This window comes from Acyrthosiphon pisum, chromosome X, assembly GCF_005508785.2.
Source record: "Acyrthosiphon pisum isolate AL4f chromosome X, pea_aphid_22Mar2018_4r6ur, whole genome shotgun sequence".
Taxonomy (NCBI): domain Eukaryota; kingdom Metazoa; phylum Arthropoda; class Insecta; order Hemiptera; family Aphididae; genus Acyrthosiphon; species Acyrthosiphon pisum.
Window position 1 is genome coordinate 116,727,803 of NC_042493.1, and position 8,145 is coordinate 116,735,947.

Here is an 8,145-nt window from a genome sequence, read left to right on the forward strand (position 1 = left end):
TATTTATATGAAAATTCCATGTAGATATTTAGTACGGAATTCGTACGAACTTGTACGACCTTACGCGAAATTTTTCAAAAATCCCTTATTACAACCGAAAAAAGCATTTTTCTCATATGCCGTTTCCCCAGCACCACACCAAACTAAAAATACGTTTTCGTACGAAACATTTTATTTATTGGTAAAGGTGTTAGATTGAATAGGTATCTAGTGCGAGCGAAGCGACCAAATTTTTTTTCAGTTTGGGGGCCCCTTCAGATATTTCCTTGTAACATAAATACTACCTATCCACCTCTGATTCTGCCGTTGGAAAAAGAATAAATGTTGTAATTAATTTTAATAGCGAAGACTTAATAGTCTAGCTATGCTCTCGATCAACAAAAACGATTCAATTACTCCTGTTGAAGTGCTGGTTGACCTATCCGATAAAAAAAAGAGACTAGAATTTTTATTATAAATAATATATAATATATATAATATTTTGTACATACTATGTGCATATTAAATAGTATTTAACTGCCATGAGTTATGTAAATCTTTGTATTTGTTTTGTTATTTTCACTCCCTATTAATATTTATACGTGTAATGTGTTTGATTGTTAGGAAAATGGGTAGTTTTAAAGAGAAGGTTTTAGTGTTGGTTATTTTTTTTATTTAGGATTTTAGACGGGTTCTTTGTCAAACATACCAATTGATCATGAAGGGATAAGAATTCTAAAAACAGATTTTAATTTATCATTAATTCTACTTGAAATCGACCTTCCCACATTTTTGATATTATTCTCCAAATTCTTAAAAATGTCATATTAAAAAAGAATGTTTAAAAATTGTCGTATTTTAATTTTTGGAGAAGTTAAATTCAAAAAATCAAAAATGTGGGAATGTCGATTCCATGTAGATTTGACCACAAATTCAAATCTGTTTTCAGAATTCTTGTCGCTTCATTAGATCAATAAATTGCTATGTTTGATAAAAATCCAGTCTGAAATCCTATGTCGCGTGTGTGTTAGACAAAAACAAAATATTTCAAATCCCCTGAAGTTAAGAGTATTCGTTAACTTAATTTAAACTTAATCGATGTATTACAAGTGTCTATTAACTGAACCAAAGTTTATTTAATTAAAGTGTAAAAAAAAAAATACTTAACTTATAACGAGTTAAAAAATATCATTAACTTGCCCAGCCTTGATTATACATAATTTTAGCACCCCCTAAAATGTGTGCCTATGGTTACGTAGGTACCTATTATATATGTACCACATAGCACACGCTTCTAGTAGTAATGACGATATAATTAATAAGGCAACTAGTATATTATAACATGCGAAGTCCATTGTAAGAGCGTAGTATAAAACAAAAAAACTATAAAAATGTCGTCACACATCTCTCCTCGGGAAAGTCAACACTCATACGGAAAGATACGAGTTGACCCGAATACCAATAAGTATGAGACCCGAACTCTGTCTCATGACCGAATTTGGCCACTACTACGACTACCCACTAACCACTCCAAAGGAATCGATCACATTACATAATATATACGAGCCCACGATAAGAGCTCGTCAGACGGTTATACAGTATGGGTTGAGCAAACGATTAGACGGTTAGAGACACATTCAATATAAGACACTTAGAGACAGGTCGTAACAACACTCACAGTCTTAGATTTTATATTAGAGTCGTAACACCACTCGCTTATCCACCATAGATTATAATATTGTAATTTTGCACATTGTTAAATAAACACTGATCATAACCTAGTACACCAAGTATTCATTTCTGCGTTGATGTATATACCTACGCTCCTCTTATCTACCGCCCAAATGACACAGATCCCCTCCACCGCAAACCGCGGGTATACATCTAAATATAATAATATAATACACGATGGAAAATAATAGCTTATAAATTATAGGTATAATAAAAAGCAGGTACTTACTCACTTTGACCAATGTTTTTTCGTGGTCTCACTATGAGTAAATGCTGCGTAGTACATTTCAGCCGTCACGGCGATCAACAAGATATAAGACAATGCATCGAGATTTTTGCAATATAATCATAGTAATGACGTTAGGCCTGTCAGGAGTATAAACAATATCTAATATTTGTTAAAATAACTTTAAACATTTTTTATCGACATAAATTAAGAAAAAAACTAAAATAATCAAAAATGTCATATGCCTATATAAATAGCTCAACATGAATTAAAATATTTTAAAAATTCCACGTATTTATAATCTACAGGGTACATAAGTAATTTTTTTTTATAGTTACACCACTTACACCAAAAACCAAAAAATGTCCTCTTAAATCGTGGTCATAGAGGCAGCGTTGCCGATGTTTCGTACCTACCTCGGTAAAATTTAATGCCCGCCACATCGGCCAAGAGTACCTCCAATAGATAACCATTCTCACTTATCACCATGTACCACGAACTAAGATAGTAGGTAATAATTGTTATCAAATAAATAACAGCATAATATTATTTTATTGTCCACTGACTTTTGAATCATTCGACTACGGTATTTGAAATTCGACTACGGACTACATTCGTACAGAGTTCTATTCATACATTTTAATAAAAAATGACCAGGTATAATAGTGTATTGTTTTTAGTAAAACATCTAGAGTATCGCCTCGCCACATTACCTTAATTTTCATTTGTAAGTATTATTTTCTAGTTGTAGGTAGGTACTGATTATATTTCTTAATAATATTATGGGGTCGGTCTAATTTTTGCTAATTTGTTCACAAATATAGATTACCGAAAAAATGAAAATAGAAGGAAATAATGGCTAAAAATCTTCAAGTTATATGATTACCCAATTTCTATTTGGCGTAGAATCTGAGGTAATCATTTCACAATCAGTGATTATAAACAAGTATTAGTAAATAAGTAGATATTGTGTCCAGAGGCTGTCTCAAACATAATCCAAAACACTTGTCTGGAATAGAGAAGTAAAGTAAACAGTATAAAATAAATATTATTAATAATTTACATCAACACTGGTAATACTCTGAGCACGACTAATAAATCATCTAAAAGGTAAAATCATTTAATATAATTTATGAATTAGGTATATAAATATTTTTAACAACTTGACATTTTCAGAAAATTATATTTCTCCACCGATGAGTTAGAAGAAAATGAACAGACCAATAAAGAATTTGGAGAACTTACAGTTGATGATTTTAATTCACCCAGAAAAGCCTTGGCAACTTATTAATGTCTAATTCACACACTTATGTAAGTTTATTACTCAAGTCTCCTATTTTAAATGTTTGCCAAAACCAAAAGTTACTTAAGAGGATGTTAGCGTAGTATTTGTAATCTCTCTCTGACCCACGCGCGACGTGGAAAATTTTACGTTCACAATAATGATTATAACGATATTAATTTCTCAAACTCGTGTGATTTCATCACAAATCAAATTCAAAACCTAACCTCTTATAAAATTTAAAGTTAAGAACATTATCTAAGGCATCGCATAAGTGTTTTTTTATATTTTAATTTTAAAGTGAGTAATGAGTATTTTAGTAATTTAATGTGCAATTTTAAAATATTCATAACTCGCTTTAAAATTAAAATATAATAAAAAACCTATGAGATGCCCGAGATAATATTTTTAACTTTAAATTTTATAAGAGGTCATTTCACTCGAATTTGAGAAATTAATATGGTTCTAATCATTATTGTGAACGTTAAATTTCCCATGTCACGAGTGGGTCAGAGAGAGATAACAAATGCTACGCTGACATCCTCTTTTTAGTTCATACAGTGGACTAAACTTATAATGGTTTTTAAAACTGAAATATATGATGTAGTACATAAAAGGAACTAGGAAGTTAAGCCAATTTATTGACAATTTTTCAGTGTTGACTTGAAGACATTTCTGCCAGCTCAGATGAAGTCATACAATATTGGAGTGAATTATGTAACTTAAAAGTAAGAATATTATTGATAGGTTTTTATTTCAAAGCTATTAATTAAAATATCCACCTGTTCATGTATATCTAATTGTGTGCCTGGACTTATATTTGTATCAAAAGGGCTTAGCCTTTTTAATCAAAATATATTAATAAAAATAATTAGGTATGTGTTACAATCTTAAAATTTCCATAGCTTGCTTTAAAAGTAAAATGGAAACACAGACCTATGTACAAATTCTACAAGTCCTCCGTCCTACTTATTATATAATATATTATAATAGACCACTCTATAGAACTTTAATTTCAATAAATTTGTTTTTGTCTACATTGAAAATAAGTAGATACAGATTTGTAAATCAACTTCTTTAAAGTTGTTTGTAATTTTCATCTATTGAATTAAATTTTTTTATTGTAAATTAATTATTGAGAATTAAGTTCATATAAATTTTATTATTTTGCTCATTAATTAATATTATTAGTCTAATATTGATAAACAATATTCAATTTATTTTTTATAGCAAATAACACAAAATACACTGTAATAAAACCTCACGAACTTGTATTATTTATGAGGCAATAAAACTTATTAATTAATGTTCATGTCATGATTACAATAGAGTAACTTGTATTTTATTTTTGAAATTAAACACCAATAGTCAATATAGTATTTATTATCATATTATTAGCCATATTAACCAAAATTATTGTCTAAGTGTCTTATTTCCAAGTTATAAATATTTAATTTGAAAAATTGGCTGTTTCAAATTTTTGATTTCCATAACTGTAATTATTATTAATTTTTTCCATTAAAATAGTTTTATAAAAATATTAGTTACTATGTACTTATTAAAAATTGATACTTTTTGGATATAAAATAAGGAAAGGGAAGAATTAAGAAATACAAGTTATCTCAGATATACCACCCAAGTTAAATTGATTAATGATATATGATTATTTACTACTTATCAGTAGGTTCTTAACATTCTAAATAGTAGGTACAAATACTTAAAAAGTTTTTATTGTTTAATTATCAAAGTCTGAAATAAGTGAATTTTTTAATTTCATATATGGTCCAACCAATTTATATTCCTTAAAAATATACTGAACTTACAAATTGTTTTATTTAATTTAATTTTTTTTTTTCACTAGTTGTTTAAAAACAATTTAACAAGTATGGCACATAAAATAACAAACATTAATTTTGAGGAATGTTGGACATTTGTACAAGGAACTGTAAAGAAAATCACAACAATGGACAATATATCAAGAGACGCATTGAACAAATGTTTTGATATTTTCGATGATTCACACAGTCAGAAACTTGATAATTCAACAAAGTTGTTACTATGTTACTTGTAAATCTGTTGGAAAATTATCATGGAAATTGGCAGAAGTATTGCAAAAGTAGAATAAACCTAGATTTACTGCACCAGTAAGTATTTTTTTTTAACCAAGATTTCATATTAAAGTATATAAAACATATTATAAATGCATTCTTAGAATTTACAATAAAATCAAATGATAAGAAATGTAAACTGTCTGAGGAAAATCATTTGTATGGCCACATTTCACTAGCTTCCCCCACGCAGATGGAGATCAGAGATCTGGGATGTATGGAAAGCGTAATATGATTTTACGATTGAAAGCAGTCTGCCCAAATTATTAATTGATGAGATAAACATACTACAAAGCAACATATCAATAACCACAACTCTATATATCATTGTTGCTGTTATCAACACATTTTTAGAAATCCAGACATCCAACGATTGTCCATTTGAAGTAAGTATTTATATTTATTTGTCATAAAAATTAAAACAAGAAGCATTCATAAAGTATGTTTTGTATCAAAACAGTTTTTTTTTTTAGTCTTATAACATTTATTTTGAGGAAACTGTGATATATCTTGAGATGTAAGTTTTCAAAATATTAAAACTGTAATGACAAAAATTATAGTTTATATTTTATTTCTTAGTACTCATCCCAAAGTTAGCTTAATATTTTATCAAAAAATTGTTATTGATAATTTCAATTTAATACACGGAGCGTTAAAACTATGTTTATGTGATGCAAATTTTATGACATGCTGTCCACTTATGAAATTTTATTCAACGCTAATCATGGATTGGACTTTTTAGCCAAAAGTTTTAGAGAATACATTGAAAAAGATGGAGAGAATAGCATATTTAAGCAATTTTTATACAAAACGAGTATGAATTAAATAATTATTTTCAAATATTAAATAGAATTTACATAAATCTTTTTATGTAGATATACAAGCATTTCATTGACAAATTATTGCAATTATATGTAGTATACAAAGAATTAATGTTCCAAGACATGTTTGAAAATAATGTTGAGTTCAATGAACCTTTTAATAAAGCATTTTAAGTAATCGTAAACTCTAAACTAGTTGTAAATCAATTGCCCAGACCCCAAAATATTTATGTTATTCAACAAATCGTATAAAACTCATTTTTTGATCAAATTGTTAAAAACAATTTATTTTAGTTTATTAAAGTATTTAAGTATGTAGTTTATAAAGATGTTTTCCAGAGCATCTATCAAAGACAGTTGGCCTAACGATTACTACTAAGCCGTTCCATAGACCTAGAAGAAGGATTGATAAACAATTTAAAAGATTGTTATTAGTTTGAATTGTTCTACAAAAAAAGTTTTAATAGACGGAAGTTAACGTGGCTTCATCACCAATTTTGGGGTATGTTTTTGTTTATTTATTATTAAATTATTATTATTTATTAAAAACTATCTATTTTTTGTATCATTAGGCGAGTTAAAATTTGGTGACAATGCGGACAATTTAAATGTGATACATTGAAATACTCTGAAATGTCTAATGTATTTCAACTAACCAATGGCCAATTTGAAAAACACATTAATGGATTATTAGAATGTAAATTATTATTTTTTGATGGTGATGAAGTTTACTTACTTAGCTTGCTTTAAAAGTAAAATACAAATAAATGCTTAGTGTTTCTCTGTAAGGTTCCTCAGACAATATTTTTGCTTTAAGTTTGATTATATTATTATGTCTCATCACTTTAATATTAAAGCTAACAGTACAAAATTGGATTAACTGTACTCACATTTGCATGTTGCTCATAGTTTAAAAAGAAAAAACAAATGGTGCACTGACATATTTTTAACAAAGTTTTTATTTTTAGGAATACAAATTTGCTGAGTGAGAATTCTATTTTGATGACACAGAGGGCACCAACATATTATTTAAATTTCAAAGAAACACATAACTTGTTTGGACTTCAGTATCTTTTCTGAATGGAAAGTGAATCTAGTTTGATGCATTTAATAGGTTAAAATTGAAAATTCACATTATAAAAGATACATAGCCACTATTTATCATAAGCATTTAAAGATCACATTTTTACAAAATTTATCAACAATTTGCAAATTATTTGTATTTAAAAATGTTTAAAATGTTCAATAGTCAAGGGTTAACAGTTGTCTAGGCTTTTCATTAGTACTTCATACTGTATCTACTTAAAGCTTTTAAAGTATATCAAATGAAATGTTTTTGGTAAAAATTAATTCAATCTAATGTTTTACTAAAAGTAGAAAAAATTGCTTTAACAGCAATACCATAAAATGTAGGTACATATATTGTAATATTATAGGCTGACAGTCTTTGGTTCTTCGCTCAGAATCATTTTTTTGTATAAAATAATTTTATATCATTAAATTTAATTTAACACATCCATAATACTTAGCCACCAGCCACCAGCCACCAGCCACAGGACACGTAATGTATAGCAAAGCGTTACCCACATGCCCACCTTTATATTATTATTTTAATTTATTAAATTCAAGGAATTACATTGAAATTATTAGTTTTCTTTATTCACTGTCATTTTGACAAATCACATACCTAATTGATAAATATGATGTTAATATACAGATATCAATTATATTTGTTTTTAGAAACAAAACCTTAATTATTTGTATACGTTAATCTAAATTGTTCATTTTATATATAATATTACATTTATTTATAACTTATATTATATTTCAAGTGTTCTTTCCATATATTGTTGTTTAGTAGATGTGATTTACCCTTAACGGAATATATCCATCTTTAAAAAGGTAGTTCTACTTCTAGTTAAAATGGCCAGAGTAAAAAAATTAAAATATAATGCATAAATATACAAAGCAAAATAAATTATTGTTAATATTTATAAA

General features: G+C 27.5%; 1 long non-coding RNA gene across 1 annotated transcript; it reads left to right on the forward strand.

Annotated features, from left to right (window-relative positions):
* The first annotated feature begins 6,365 nt into the window (after nucleotides 1–6,365).
* LOC107884384 lies at nucleotides 6,366–7,468 on the forward strand. Its single transcript, XR_003838701.1, has 3 exons — nucleotides 6,366–6,649; nucleotides 6,720–6,844; nucleotides 7,116–7,468. It is a non-coding gene; the product is annotated as an uncharacterized LOC107884384 (long non-coding RNA).
* Nucleotides 7,469–8,145: the final 677 nt, after the last annotated feature.